This window comes from Pseudophryne corroboree, chromosome 6 (assembly GCF_028390025.1).
Source record: "Pseudophryne corroboree isolate aPseCor3 chromosome 6, aPseCor3.hap2, whole genome shotgun sequence".
NCBI lineage: Eukaryota > Metazoa > Chordata > Amphibia > Anura > Myobatrachidae > Pseudophryne > Pseudophryne corroboree.
Window position 1 is genome coordinate 641,040,216 of NC_086449.1, and position 16,278 is coordinate 641,056,493.

The 16,278-nt window shown below is 43.5% G+C and overlaps 1 pseudogene; it reads left to right on the forward strand.

The window, feature by feature from the left end:
* Positions 1–10,419: 10,419 nt before the first annotated feature.
* LOC134937797 (5S ribosomal RNA) lies at positions 10,420–10,537 on the forward strand (annotated as a pseudogene).
* The last annotated feature ends 5,741 nt before the right edge of the window (positions 10,538–16,278 follow it).

Genomic DNA, 16,278 nt, shown 5'->3' on the forward strand with positions numbered 1-16,278 from the left:
GGAGCAGCAAGATACAGCAATGGACTATTGTACTGCAGTAATATATACTGGTCACCGCAATGCAGCACTGATACTGAGCACAGATATTGAGCACTGTTGAGGAGGATACTAGAACTGACACGAAGCAGCAAGATACAGCAATGGACTATTGTACTGCAGTATTATATCCTGGTCACCACAATGCAGCACTGATACTGAGCACAGATATTGAGCACTGTTGAGGAGGATACTAGAACTGACACGGAGCAGCAAGATACAGCAATGGACTATTGTACTGCAGTACTAATGGGCTTTTCAGGCAGAGAACGTAGCCACGTCCTCTCCTCTCAATCTACAATGCACGAGTGAAAATGGCGGCGATGAGCGGGTCTTTATATGGAATCCGAATCTTGCGAGAATCCAACAGCGGGATGATGACGTTTTCCCTTGTTCTGGTTTTGCGAGTAAGGCGGGAAGAACCAAGGCTGCCTCGGACCCGTGTAAACCACGTGAAGTTTGGGGGGGGTTCGGTTCTCGGTGAACAGAACCCACTCATCTCTAGTCTCAATAGGAGTTTATGCGGGTTTTAGTTTGCAGGCCCTGAGTATACGGTATAAAAAGTTGGGAAAACTATTTTACTTTAAAAATGCTGGTACTCAGAGCAGAAAGTCTGATGCACCCCTCCCAACTTGGACTTAATTATACACTTCTTGGACACATTTAGGTCCTGATTCAGCATGGATTGCAAAAGCAAAATCTTTCTCTAATGGCCAAAACCATGGTGATCATTCCGAGTTGATCGCTCGTTATTTTTTTTTCGCAACGGAGCGATCAGTCGCTAACGCGCATGCGCAATGTCCGCACTGCGACTGCGCCAAGTAAATTTGCTATGCAGTTAGGTATTTTACTCACGGCATTACGAGGTTTTTTCTTCGTTCTGGTGATCGTAATGTGATTGACAGGAAGTGGGTGTTTCTGGGCGGAAACTGACCGTTTTATGGGTGTGTTGGAAAAAACGCTGACGTATTTTGGAAAAACGCGGGAGTTGCTGGAGAAACGGGGGAGTGCCTGGGCGAACGCTGGGCGTATTTGTGACGTCAAACCAGGAACGAAACTGACTGAACTGATCGCAATGGCAGAGTAAGTCTCGAGCTACTCAGAAACTGCCAAGAAGTGTCTAATCGCAATATTGCGAATCCGTCGTTCGCAATTTTGAGAAGCTAAGATTCACTCCCAGTAGGCTGCGGCTTAGCGTGTGCAAAGCTGCTAAAAGCAGCTTGCGAGCGAACAACTCGGAATGAGGGCCCATGTGCACTGCAGGTGGGGCAGATATAACATGTGCAGAGAGAGTTAGATTTGGGTGGGTTATATTGTTTCTGTGCAGGGTAAATACTGGCTGCTTTATTTGAACACTGCAATTTAGATTTTAGTTTGAATACACCCCACCCAAATCTAACTGTCTCTGCATGTTATATCTGCCCCTCCAGCCTCCCTGCAGTGCACATGGTTTTTTCCAATCAGGCCCTTAAGTTTGCACAATTTGGGAAATAAAGACATGTCATTTTCAGGTCATTTTCTTCAAAAAGCTCAAAATGGGTGTAGTCATGTAGGAAATGTATTTTGGGGCGACGTATAGACAGGAAATTATTTTTTCAACTTCCAGTTGGGAGCTAAAAATATTCTATTACAGTGTACCAATATTTTTTTTTAACTTGCTCAAAAAAGAATTAAAACCACGTTACAGACATTTTTCTGTACCCCAAAATAATCTAGGCTTTAATTTGGTGAAGATCACTTGCTTACTAAAATTTTTCGACTGTTAGTAAAAAAGCTCAAATACTTTGCTTGTGGTCACTTGTAGTCCCCTGTACTGTTACAAAGTGTTATTTGCCACCAGTTCAGAGTGATTTTCCCACTATTTCATACAGTTATCCCAAGTTGCTGTCTGTACTATTATAGCACAGGGGCCACGTTAAGCATTTTTTGTTTGAACAGCAATGGTTGTGGGAGTGCACAAGCTGAAAATAGGCTGTGATATGCACTTTAAGACAACCAGTGGTAAAATCGGACGGATCGCCTAGTCACTTCGGGAGTGCACGCCTGCGATAAGGGTGTCTCCATCTGTGCTAAGCCTTGAAGAGAGATAAAGTGTATATGTGTGTGTATATATATATATATATATATATATATATGTGTGTGTGTGTGTGTGTGTGTCTAGTCAACAAAATGGTGTACAGGTGCGCTGGTCAATGTTCAGTTACCACTTAGAAAATGGAAAAGAATCCTCAAGGTCGTCAAAACACTGGGATATAGCACTGGTTTTCTAGCCTTTCAAAAAACGCTGCAACCCTCCTGTTGAAACTCCGGACTCCTGGAGTAAGATACTCTAGATACAGAAACAAAAGGAGGGCGCACATAGTGCAAATCACTTTTATTTAAAACAGGTAAAATCCCTTTAACATATTATCACTGTGACATAGAATCCACATTAAATGAATGAGACTCGTACCGAGGTTCTCACCCGTGTGGACTGGTTACCACATGATGTATACAAAGTAAATGCTCCAATCTCTCCCTGCCGGTAAGAGCTGTGCTGTACTGGGAACCGGGACCTCACACCGCGCCAGCGGCTTACAGGACAACAGACCGGTGGTCAGCTTGGAGACGGGTACGTCAACAGAAACTACCCAAATGACCCTGATCAAAAGTTTACATACCCTGGAGATTTTGGCCTGATAACATGCACACAAGTTGACACAAACGGGTTTGAATGGCTTCTAATGGTAACCATCCTCACCTGTGATCTGTTTCAGGGCCGGTTTTACACCTTGTGGTGCTCAGTGCAAAAGTTTCCACTGGCGCCCACCCCCTCCGCGGCAAAATAGTTTGTGCGTGCAAAAGAAATAAGAGCATGGCCTCATAGAAGAGGCGCGTGGCCACAGTTATGCTCCCAGTAGCTGTGCCCCCAGATTTGCCCCAAGTAGTTGTGCCCCCCAGTTGATTTGCCCCCAGTAGTTGTGCCCCCTGTTGCTTTGCCCCCAATAGTTGTGACCCCTGTTGTTTTGCCCCCAGTATTTGTGCCCCCTGTTGCTTTGCTCCTGGCAGTTGTGCCCCCTGTTGCTTTGCCCCTGGCAGTTGTGCCCCCTCTTTCTTTGCCCCCAGTAGTTGTGCCCCTTCTTTCTTTGCCCCAGTAGTTGTGCCCCGTTTCTTTGCCCACAGCAGTTGTGCCCCCTCTTTCTTTGCCTCAGTAGTTGTGCTCCATTTCTTTGCCCCCAGCAGCTGTGCCCCCTCTTTCTTTGCCCCAATAGTTGTGCCCCTTTCCTTTGCCCCTAGTAGTTGTGCCCCCTCTTTCTTTGCCCCAGTAGTTGTGCCCCCTCTTTCTTTGCACCCAGAAGTTGTGCCCCCTCTTTCTCTGCCCCAGCAGCTGTGCCCCCTCTTTCTTTGCCCCAGTAGTTGTGCCCCCTCTTTCTTTGCCCCCAGTAGTTGTGCCCCATTTCTTTGCCCTAGTAGTTGTGCACACACACACACACAAAAAAAATACTTACCACTGCCCCACTCCTGCTTCCCGATTGCTGCTGCTGCTCCGTCTGGCCGCCGGCTTGTCTCTATGGGAGAGATGTCATGACGTCTCTCCCATAGCAGCACCGCACAGACACTAGAGGTCAATACTGACCTCTAGTGTCTGTTGCTGGAGCCAGTTGCAGCAGACGCCCACACAGCCCACGGCGTCTGCCGCAGCCGAGGAGTGGGAAGCGGGGTGCGGGCAGGCGGCGGTGCCTGCGGCCGCGCCCCCAGGACACAGCGCCCCGGGCGCAGGCACTGCTTGCCCGCACCAAAGACCGCTCCTGATCTGTTTGCTTGTAATCATAGTGTGTGTATAAAAGGTCAGTGAGTTTCTGGACTCCTGAAAGACCCTTGCATCTTTCATCCAGCGCTGCACTGACGTGTCTGGATTCTGAGTCATGGGGAAAGCAAAAGAATTGTCAAAGGATCTGCGGGAAAAGGTAATTGAACTGTATAAAACAGGAAAGTGATATAAAAAGATATCCAAGCAATTGAGAATGCCAATCAGCAGTGTTCAAACTCTAATTAAGAAGTGGAAAACGAGGGATTCTGTGGAAACCAAATCACGGTCAGGTAGACCAACAAAAATTTCAGCCACACCTGCCAGCAAAATTGTTCGGGATGCAACGAAAGATCCACAAATAACTTCAGCTGAAATACAGGACTCTCTGAAAAAAAGTGGTGTGGTTGTTTCAAGATGCACAATAAGGAGGCATTTGAAGAAAAATGGGCTGCGTGGTCAAGTCGCCAGAAGAAAGCCATTACTACGCAAATGCCACAAAGCATCCTACTTACAATACTCCAAACAGCACAGAGACAAGCCTCAAAACTTCTGGAACAAAGTCATTTGGAGTGATGAGATCAAAATTTAACTTTTTGGCCACAACCATAAACGTTACATTTGGAGAGGAGTCAACAAGGCCTATGATGAAAGGTACACCATTCCTACTGTGAAACATGGAGGTGGATCGCTGATGTTTTGGGGATGTGTGAGCTACAAAGGCACTGGAAACTTGGTCAAAATTGATGGCAAGATGAATGCAGCATGTTATCAGAAAATACTGGAGGAAAATTTGCACTCATCAGCCCGGAAGCTGCGCATGGGACGTACTTGGATGTTCCAACATGACAATGATCCAAAACACAAGGCCAAGTCGACCTGTCATTGGCTACAGCAGAATAAAGTGAAGGTTCTGGAGTGGCCATCTCAGTCTCCTGACCTCAATATCGTTGAGCCACTCTGGTGAGATCTCAAACGTGCAGTTCATGCAAGACAGCCCAAGAATTTACAGGAACTGGAGGCTTTTTGCCAAGAAGAATGGGCAGCTTTACCATCTGAGAAAATAAGGAGCCTGATCCACAACTACCACAAAAGACTTCAAGCTGTCATTGATGTTAAAGGGGGAAATACACGGTATTAAGAACTGGGGTATGTAAACTTTTGATCAGTGTCATTTGGGCAGTTTCTGTTGTCATTATGATTTAAAAAGAGTAAACACAGTTGTTTGACAATAAATGGCTTCACCCAACCACTAACCATGAGTGAAAGAAAAGTTTGTGAGTTATCATTCACAGTCTCTGACAAATGGCCAGAAAATCACAAATTCTGCTAGGGTATGTAAACTTATGAGCACAACTGTATGTATATATATATAAATCCTTGTGCTTTAACCAAGGTATTCCATTTATGATATACCTTTTGACTGTGATTCAAAATATCACGCTAAACAAAAATAGTTTATTAATTACCTTATGCTGCTCCCTCAAATAGAAGCCCCTTGCCAATATGGGCCTGTTTTTGGTGAACAACGAATACAGGTAACAAGTGGAGGATAGAAGAGCTTCTTAAGGAAGAAGTAACAGGTCTGTGAGAACCAGAAATCTTGCTGCTTGATAGGTTTCCAAATATTATTTTCCTCAAGAATATACAAATAAATTGTTTAAAAATCATATAATGTGATCTCCTAGTTTTTTTTTTTTCAGATTCTGTCTCTCACAGCTGAAGTGTAACTATGATGGAAATTACAGACATCGCTCATCTTTTTAAGTGGGTCAACTTGCACAATTGGTGGCTGTCCAAATACTTTTTTGCCCCACTGTAACTAGATGACAGGGGGTGTATTCAATACCTATCGGGTCCTTTCCGATGGAAAGGACCCGACTGGTGAGTATTCATTGGGGCGGCCAAATCCGACTGTCGGATTTGACCGCTCCTGACAAATGTCAGTGAGCTGCTGAGCGCCGGTCCGTGCTGCTGCTGCCATTGGCAATACTCACCCGTCCCCCAGCTCCTCCGGCTTCCTTGTATGCTGCTCTTCCGGCCACCTGTCCTGCTGCTCCTCCACCCGCCTCTGCCGCTGCTCCTCCGGCTGCCTGTCCCGTTGCCCCACCGGCTGCCTGTCCCGCTGCTCCTCCAGCCGCCTCTGCCGCTGCTTCTCCATCCGCTTCACGCGTCTCATCTCCCCGGTTCCGACAATGTCAATCCGACTTTAAAAAATGTCAGACTGACATTGTCGGAACCGGGGCCAAAACCTGTTGGATTTAGCTGCGGAACATGTGGATCCACGACTAATCCGACAATCTACGTGTTTTCCAACAAGTCGGGAATTCACATTATTTAAAAAAAAAATTAGTTGTGTATATTGATCAAGCACATACATATGTGGTACATACTGTACGTAAAGCTGGCTGAGGCAACTAAACCCTACACACTTAAATAGCGAACGTTCTTTATTTCAAAATTCCTGGAATTTCTGTAAAATACAGAAATAAAGTATTAATTTAGATAGAATTTGACAGCAGTTAAGTACAGCTTGGCCCATATCATCACACACAAACAAATTACAAACATTTTTTTGCCGTGAGCCTGGAAAATTTCAGAACATTTTTGCCATTCTGCAAATTTTTGTAAGAGACACAGTGGCAGTGATGCAGATCATTCAGCAAGAACTTTTAACATCTGATTCAGACTGAAGGAACTGCCTACAATTATTACTGACATGTCTACTGTGACTGCATACGATATGGTCACCATTCAAAAGAATGGTTGATGATTATTTTAGTCATAGCATTCCAATTAGGCATGTCAGACAAATTGGAAAAACAAAGCGCTAGGTTAACAATGCTAGAGAGGGAGATAAAGTTGGAGTGGAAAGATAGTAGGTAAGATAAAATGAAGATAAAAATAACATAAAAATAACATAAAAATAAAAATTAAGAAAAAAATAAAAATAATAATAAATAATAAAAATAAATAAAAATAAATATAAAATGTTTAAGCTCTTTTGTGATAGGTTGCTGTTTTTGGTAGAGGGAAAAGGAGTCCTTTGGTGAATAGTCTTGTGCCGCCTCTTTGAATACTAGGCTATCCCTATGAGCTAACCTTTGTGCGCCGTCATTCTGCGGCCGGAGCTTGTTGTTAGCTGGGCGCTTCTGTCAGTGGCTCTGCATGGCTTATTAGGCTCAGTGCGGCGGGTTGCCTCGCGGCTTGGCGTGCCAGCATCTTCACTCTCTTCCGGGTTCAGCAGCTATTGAGTTACCAACGCGTTTCGTGCATGCGCACTTAGTCATGGGTGTTTCTCCTTCCTGCTGGAGCTGTCTTTTTATGCTAGAGTCCATAAAAAACGTTAACATTTTTTTTTTTTTGCTTTGTTTAAAAAACGGATTCAGGTCACTGGAAGTTGTAATAAAATTGGTGGCAACCACATGGTTTTAATATGTACAAATAAATAAACTCAAATTAAATGAAATAAAAATAGAAATAGAAAAAATAATAAAATGAATAAATAAATAAATAAAAATAAATAAATAGAAAGAGAAAAAGAAAGTAAGAAAAGCAGTGTATTGCAATATGGACTATAAAGATTTTAACATCAGGGAGGGATAAAGATATTTATTTAATCTGCTGTTAAAAATGTTTTTAAATCAATGTCAATATTAAGTCCATTATGTTTTAAAGTATTTGAAAGGTATATCCAACGTGTCTCATTTCTGATCAAATCTGTGCTTAAATCTCCTCCTCTCCAGTTTGGTGATATTTTTTGAATAGCTATGAATTTTAATGGCGATGAGTCTCTGTTATGACAATTTACATATTGTTGCAAGACACTGTGTGTCTGTAATCCAGTTTTTATGTTATATAGATGTTCAGTCATTCTAATTTTTTGTTTTCTTTTAGTTTGACCTACATATTGGAGGCCACAAGGACACTCCAATAAGTAGATCACTCCCTCAGTGTTACAAGTTATATGATTTTTTATTTTATATATTGTGTTTGTTTTATTGGATTTTGAAAGTGTCCATTTGTTTTGTCTGTTTTTTCTTTGTTGTCTTGCAAGCTTTACATCCCAGGCAACTGAAAAAGCTATTCGTTCTATTAGCTTCTGTTGTATGTTCTAAGGGCACAAAGCTCTTGGTCAGTTCTTGTTTAAGTGTTCTCACCCTTTTGTATATTACTCTTGGTTTCTTTGGAGGTAGTGTTGAGAGTTGTTCATCCAATCCCAGAATGTGCCAGTGTTTTTGTAGGATTTTTTCGATTTTGTGATGATTACTACTAAATTGAGTAATAAAAGTCAGCTGATGATTTGTTTTTGTTTTTTCTTTATATTCTAACATAATGTCTCTGTCCATTTCTTTTATAGATGCAATTTAATTTGTTAGAATTATATCTTTATAGCCCTTCTCAATGAACTTTGCTTTCAGTTTTTCGCTCTATTTCTCGAATGTTGTTACATCTGAACAGTTTTGGCGTAATCTTCTAAATTGGCCACTTGGAATGTTGCGTAGCCACTGGTTATGATGATTACTATTTTTAGCTAGGGCATTATTTCTACTTACTTTTTTTTATATGAGTTTGGCTTTGAAAAGTGTTATTTCTGATGTAAATTTCTAAATCTAAATAAATCACCATTTCTTTGCTGGTTATAGTGTGAATTCTAATTTATACTTATTATTTATATATTCAGTAAATTCTTTCAAATTGTTTTCTGGTCCATCCCAAATGAATAGAAGATCATCTATGTATCTGTACCAATATTTTATGTGCATTCTGAATGGGTTGTTGTTCCAAATCTGCTGTTCTTCCCATTATGCTACTTAAAGGTTTGCATAAAATGGTGCAAAAGATGTTCCCATGGCGGTCCCTTTTATTTGGTTGAAGACGTGGACATTATGCCAGAAATAATTATGATGTAATATGAAGTCTACTCCATCCATCAAAAAATGAATTTGTTCATTCCGTAAATTTGTCGTGGTCGATAAAAAATACCTTGTAGATTCACAACCTAAATTATGATCTATACATGTATATAAAGATTTTATATCACTAGTGCATAGAATTAGTTTTTTATATACATGTAAATTACCAGGGCTAATTGAATATCCCCTAGAGAGAGCACGCCTTTCAGATACAGCAGACAGGGAGAGCACCCCTTTCAGATACAGCAGACAGGGCGCCCTTTCAAAATGGTCTCTTTCACTGATTTATACAGTGCTGCTGTTGCCGACATAGGGACTCTGAAGAGGTAAGTATAGAAGAAATGGGTGCACACCCTGCATCCATTATAGATACTCCACTGCTCCCCCAGTGCCGTGACTAGACATTTTAGCACTGTGTGCAAGAAACAGCATCATCACCCCCCCATATACAAAACAGGGCCAGTGTGCACGACAAAAATATAGGTGCGTGGCTTCAGGTGGAAGGGGTGTGATCACAGAGCTCCCTTTTACACATTACGACAGGCAGAGCTCCCTTTTACACATTACTGCAGGCAGAGTCCCCTTTTTTACAAATTACGGCAGGCAGAGTCCCCTTTTTTACACATTAGGTAAACAGAGCCCCCCTTTTTTATACATTAAGGCAGCAGAATCCAGTTAGCAGAAGAGGGAGGCCTTGGGAGTTTGCAGAGGAGAAGGGAGGCTGGCACATAAAGCTCCTTTATTTAGCAAGGGTGAATTCATCATGACAGTAAAAACAATGAGAGCTTTTTTCCTTCTGTTAGAAAGCATGGATGGGAGGGTGTTCAAACACCAACCTCCCACTTGAATCAATTAGCAGCAGCATTTCTTCCTCCGGCGCCGCTATTTCAGCGCGCCCGGGTGATGAGGTAATCAGGAAGTGACCAAGCCCAGGGAACACGGGTGAAACGCGTCTTCCCAATCACAGTGGTCCTGGCAGATCAGGCGGTCCTGGTCTAGGGGCATTCACAACGCGGGCGGGGACGGCGGATCCGGCTGTTTCAGCCCTGGGGCATTCAGCAACAAATTGGTAAAAGCTTTTCTCCTCGAGCAGTGGAGTCAGAGAGTGAACTCTTCTGTCCGGGGATAACATAACCCTGCTATATTATTTCTTTTAGCTCATAGAATATTGTATCTGCAGCTTACCATAAATTGTGTTTGTCTAGGCTCTTTGGGAATACTTAGTGGCTACAATTGTAGCACACAAAGCTTATGTTAGCTACTATCATGCCTTTAGTGGTAACATTGGTTGTAAATAACGCTGTTGGATGGTAATAGCCTGACTTCTATTTTGACAGGCATTGTTTGCTTATTTTCTGTATTTTACCTACTGCAGAGCTATAATAACTGTTCCACAGATTCAAAACAGGTCTAAGTTATAGGCTGGTTTAGTGCCTGCATAGAAGACAACTTTGACCTTGGATCATTCAAACCAGGGATTTGCCTTCTTTATATCATACTCTCTTTTCAGGACTCTCATTGGTGATTTGAGGGACCTATCCACCCACGGCAGCTCTCCAGCTGGTGGGACAAGTGTGCACCAACTAACACCAAAAGCAGATCCACCTTACTGTCTCTCTCTGGGCATTTTTCTGAACTCTCGTCAATGATTTGGGGGATGGTTGCATAGAAATACTTATAACCTACTATCATACCTCACTGCCTATGCCCAACACCGTCCGATCTTGGAAGCCAAACAGCTGAGGGCCAGGTCAGTACCCGGTGGGTGACCACCAGGGAATACCTGGTGTAGTAGGTTCAGAACTAGGAAAAACTCATGTCTAGCATTGACAGCAGATTCACACTTAATCTATTGCTCCAACTTTACTATTACAGACATCCCATATAAAATCTACAAGGGCTGAGATATTGGAATCATTACATCAGCTCATTACAGTATACATTTGGACAGTAACTTCTTTTCTCATCGGATGAAATTGCATGTATTCTGATTGATAATTTTATTTCATATCACGAATATCTATTATACATGCTTCTACTGTCAACCGCTTTTTAATCTGTTGTACTTTATCTGTTTTGTCAATTTGTCTTAGGAATGTGTTGGGTTGATCTGTCTTAGGAGATTCATTCTTAAAGCAACTACATTAAAAGTTAAGTTTTAATTTTGCAATCTGAAGAAGATTTCATTATTTCTTCACAAGAGTGCGCCCACAAAGAAGTCTACTTTCTTTTTCTTGTACACTAGGTTTACAGGTGCAATGTTATATGTATGCAACACCATGTGAATATGTGTATTTGTCAGATTGTTTGTGTGTTTATATATTTAGACTGTAAGCTCCTATGGGTCAGGGACTAATATGCATTACTTTTGTAAAGCACTGCAATTTTTTTGTAACACAATTTCAAGAAATAATCCTAATAAATATGCATGAACAATATATCAGGAACATATTTTCTTCAGCGTCCACTAGGGGGCACAGGGAGAAACGCTGGGTATACGATGAGGACTGAGGGGCTAATTCAGACCTGATCGTAGATGTGCTAAATTTAGTACATTTACGATCAGTCACACTGACATGCGGGGGGACGCCCAGCACAGGGCCAGCTCGCCCCACACATCAGTCCCTACCCCATTGCACAAGTACAGAAGCATGGCATAGCGGCAATGCTTTTGTACTTGAAGACTAGTTCCCCACCAGCGCAGCTCCTGTGCACTGGCAGGGAGCTACTCATCACTGCTCGGCTGCATGTGACGCCACGCAGCTGCGCGGTTCTTCCCCCCCCCCCCAACAGTCCGTGCATGCCTGGGTTACCCGGACCGCATCCCCTTAACGGTGGCTAAACACCACTGGCCCGGCTCCTCCCCCAGCGACCGCCTCTGCCTATCAATCAAACAGAGGCGATTGCAGTGCTAAGACAGCCACCGGCAAACACGCACAGCACCGATCAGGTCTGAATCAGCCCCCGAGTCTGGGCACCAGAAAGTTACCAAACTCTTCCCAGCAGCCCTCAGTCCCCCTCTCTCCTATACCCCGCCGCCTGTCTGTTGCCCCCCTCTTATTTCTCTTTGGTGTGGCGGGAGCTGGGCACCTTTCTAGAGCAGGAGCTTGTTACAGCTCTCGGTTACAGTTTTACTCTATTTTGAGTAACTATGAAGGATGTCTGCATAGTTATTCCTCAGGCAGCACACCTCCTGGAGCCCACAGCCACGTCCGGGGACTGAAGGGTAAGTAAGACTGTCTCTCTGTTCACAGCACGCCGTGACGGTGTGGCTTTACATCCCACAGGTGGGAGAGCGTGGGATGCAGGTGCATTGCTCGCCCAGGACTCTGCATCTCGGTCCTGTCGCCTGGGTGGATGGGTTCTTAACCTGACAGCCCCTCCCCCACTCCTGAGGCTCGCTTTACCTAAGGCCTAATGCCTGCCCTGGGTTATCTCCTCATCCCTCTCTGATCTCATTCCATAGGACGCTGGGCAGCCATTTTAAGCACATTGCTGCTCCAGCATCAGCAGGACTCTCAGACTCACTCTCCCCAGCACCTCGCTACTGAACCCTGGTTTTTGCCTACTCCTTCCTGCTACCTTGTAGCTGGATTGTTGAGTATCATTTATTACCCCCACATTATTCTTGGCATTTAGTGTTCTGTGTGCATGTAGGGTTTGTAACTGTTATAAAATTTGCCACTCACTAATAGGAACAATCTCTTAGGATTTTCACCTATTTAGACTTTGTCTACCCCACTTCTTGTTGTTGGGTACATTTAGGTGGTCATTCCGAGTTGATCGCAGGCAGCAACTTTTTGCTGCAGCTGCGATCAACTAGCCACACCTATGGGGGAGTGTATTTTAGCTTAGCAGGGCTGTGAAAGTTTGTGCAGCCCTGCTAAGCTTAAAAAATTTCACACAAATCAAGACCAGCCCTGCAGCTACTTACCCTGTGCGATGGATCCAGCGATGATGGGCTCGGCTTTGACGTCACTCCTCCACCCTCTGTTCTGCTGGACACACCTGCGTTATACTCGCCACTCCCCGAAAACGGCTCCAAACGCTCCGGATTCACCCAGCCACGCCTCCTTCCTGTCAATCTTCTTAGCAGTCGGCTCTGCGACCGCTTCCTTAGTAAGACGCGACATAACCCGGCGACCCCTGTTGCCGGGAAATGCCGCGCACTGCGCCCACCGTGCATGCACATTCCACACCTGTTCGCACCTGATAAAGCTGAATATTTATCTTATATAAAACCCTTTTTTGAGGTCTAAGAACACTGTACGCTATTCACGTATGGAGTACCGTAAGGGTACGCTCGTTGCGTAGCAATCGCTTAGCCGTAGTCGAGACGCTCAAGCGTCACGTTCGCTCACGGCCAAGAGATCACAGGCAGGCACGCTATTGGCTGCCGTCTAACGTAATGATTCGCTATAGCGTAGCGGACGCTCGGGACCACGAGGAGATCACCAGCGGCGCTGACGCTCACAATGTTAAACCTTTATATCTAAACCATAAACAGTATATTATGCAGTAAAACCTTAGTGTAAAAATAGGGTGTAGATGCAACCTAGTGTAACCTTATTAACTCAAATGCTGTTCGAGCGTCACCGACGCTCTGAGAATACTAAACACTATAAGAAATACACAGATACCTGGGCTTAGGGTCCAACGCCTAATAAATATATATTATGAAAGATATACTTGCAAAAGAATTAACACAATACAAGTCATACACTACAATATAACATAGACTACCTAACCAGATAACTACACAGGAAATACAATACAATACAATTACGTTTTTAAGGGAAAATAAGAGAGAAAGAGGAGAAGAGAGAGAGAGAGAGAAATGGCCCACAATAACAGTAAGAACAATATGGCTGCAGAGAAACACTTACGCACAAGGGGAAACGATCGCATGCGCCTCTGGACATCCAGCTCCCGATTTTCAGCAATGATAACCGTTGAAGAGTGAGAGCTGGATGTGATCGGCTTGTCTATTTATGCCCCACACACAATACAATTCAATGGTCCCTACAATCTCATTGTTCATTGGACACAGGAATTCGGCTTCGCACTATAACAAAAGGTCATAGGTTGATTCATACAGGTGGGCTGTGACGATTTCCAACAGCTCAGGTGGGTGGGATACTGGGTTTCCCGCCGCATGGCTAAGTAAGAGCAAATAATAGTAAATGGACATAAACTTCTTATGTCCATAACTATTCGCACGAGCGATTAATCCGCTCCAAACCAACACCGGAATATTGCTAATTAAATACTCTTCCGATGGGTACTAAACACCACTGTATGACCCCTGTTAGACCCTTCGTACAATACAAAGAGGGATCCCTCTGTCCAGGAACATGCTATATTAACTAAACTTTCAGAATCTATCAAAGGGACCATGATCTACAAAATACATTATATAGTGAAAATATGTAACGATTGAGTCGCACGCTACGATCACATAAACTCTACCGTAAATACGCATACCGTGCGCCTGCGGGTGCCCGCGACTGTGAGTATGCGCACGTACGGGAGAGCGTACGCATGCGCAGCACGGACCTGTGTGAGGTGCAAATATGGTAGTGTGCATAGAGATATTTTTCTGACTTTGACAGTCCACCCTTTGGCAGTCAACAATAACTGCCACCTTCTAAAACATTTCAAAAAGAGAAAAATATATGTCAGGGGTTAATACATTTCCATGGTTGGGTAAGGGAGGAGAGTGGAGAAGGTGTGAAGAGGGTATGACCTAGTGAGATAGTAGAAGCATGTGTGTATGAATCCATGTTTGGGGGGGTCATGTATCATCGTGCCGTACGTGTTGTACATCAAGCTTCGAGGCATTGCGAAGTATACATTTGAATTCCTTCTTATCCCGTGGTACGGGTCTGTGGATGGGCTGTCAAACTTTACCGAGCTCTTTTCGGCTTTGGATGTAACAAAATGGGGGAGCACATTTTAGTTGATGATACATGAATGGGGGAGATATGTGATTGCTGATATCTGTGCCTGTATTCCCTATCGACTATGTGTGTCATTACCTGAGGGTTGTAGAAATGAAGAAAAGACATAATTACGGTAAATGCGGTGGTATTCTATGTCAGGTAAATGTACATTCGTCGATTGAGGTCTTGTTTGGTGTCTGTTGAATGCAGTCTCCTTTGTGCTTTTGCCCATAAAGTGCGAGCAAAAGCTTTGTCAATGTCCATAGATTTACAAAAGTGTTGGGCTAGCGTAATTTTAAAATTTCTAGGGAAACTGGGGATCTATGGCAAAGTTCATCAAAAATCTGTGTATCAGGTTGTCAAAGCTTCTTCTTTAATCCATCTGTTGTCTGTATATCGGCTCATCAAATTCCTCGTCCAAGTGGGTCTTTTTACCTTGGAGGAAACGGAAAAACAGGTGAAAGAAACGGACCGTAGAAATCGCATTTTCATCACATCATTGTTTCTACATTTGGGTCATAAATCAAATCCATGGGAATTACAGTTTCCTCACTCCTTAAACTCATTACCCTAGTACGACGATTGCACTTCATTAAAGCCTGACCGCATCTAAATATCAAACCAATTGATATGACAACACCTAAGATACATAGGAGAAACTTCCCAACATCCATTATGACTCCTTGAGCCCACTCTCCTAAACCAGAGAACCAATTTCGCGGGTTCAACCATGACACCCAACCAGTCAGCTCATTACCTACAGCAGCAAGAGTGAGATTGTGTCTCCTGCGAAATTCCCACTTCAGTTGGAGAATATCGTTCATCTTTTGGTCTATGACCTCGACCGGATCCTCGGTGTTATTCGTAATATATGTGCAACATTTCACGCCGTATTGTGTTGCCAGTGTGACACAATATCCGCCTGTCACTGCTGTGAGGTAATTAAGAACCATTCTATGCTGTACCAGTTCTGTTTTATAAGCTTGAAGTTCTCTTCCAGTATACCTAAACGTGTCATCATACATTTCAGTGATATTATCTAACAAATTTGCAAGCGCAGATATGTATTTATAATTCAGCACTCCTCTGGTGGTGCGAGTGATGTCTAACGCGATTAGAAACTGAATCCCGGTGGATTCATGGATCATGTCAGAGGCCGGATGCTCTGTTCTTTCTATCAGGTGCCGTTTAACTACGTGCTCGTAATGGGTGTGAGTATAAGGAGTTTGGGCAACACAGTGTATGTCTTTCATTTTGTCATGTGATACAGTCATTACTTCAGGCAGTACTTTTCCAATATAACACAATCCTTCAGAGTTTGGGGCAAGCCACTTATACGCCTTTCTCCCGCATATGAAATATGCATCATCGTGGAGAACATATGGGACGGAGTAGGACATAACCATATTACACACCTTCCATGTGAAATCTCCTAACCCTAATTCTTCCATCTGCTTAGTACACGTATCAGGTTGTACGATATGTGCACAGTATCCTGGTGATACCTCTCCAACTCTCGTAATCCTATTTCCTAAGGTATACCTATATCGGAAAGATTTTCCTCTACTGGCTATGTGGCGTCTAAGCTCTGTATCTG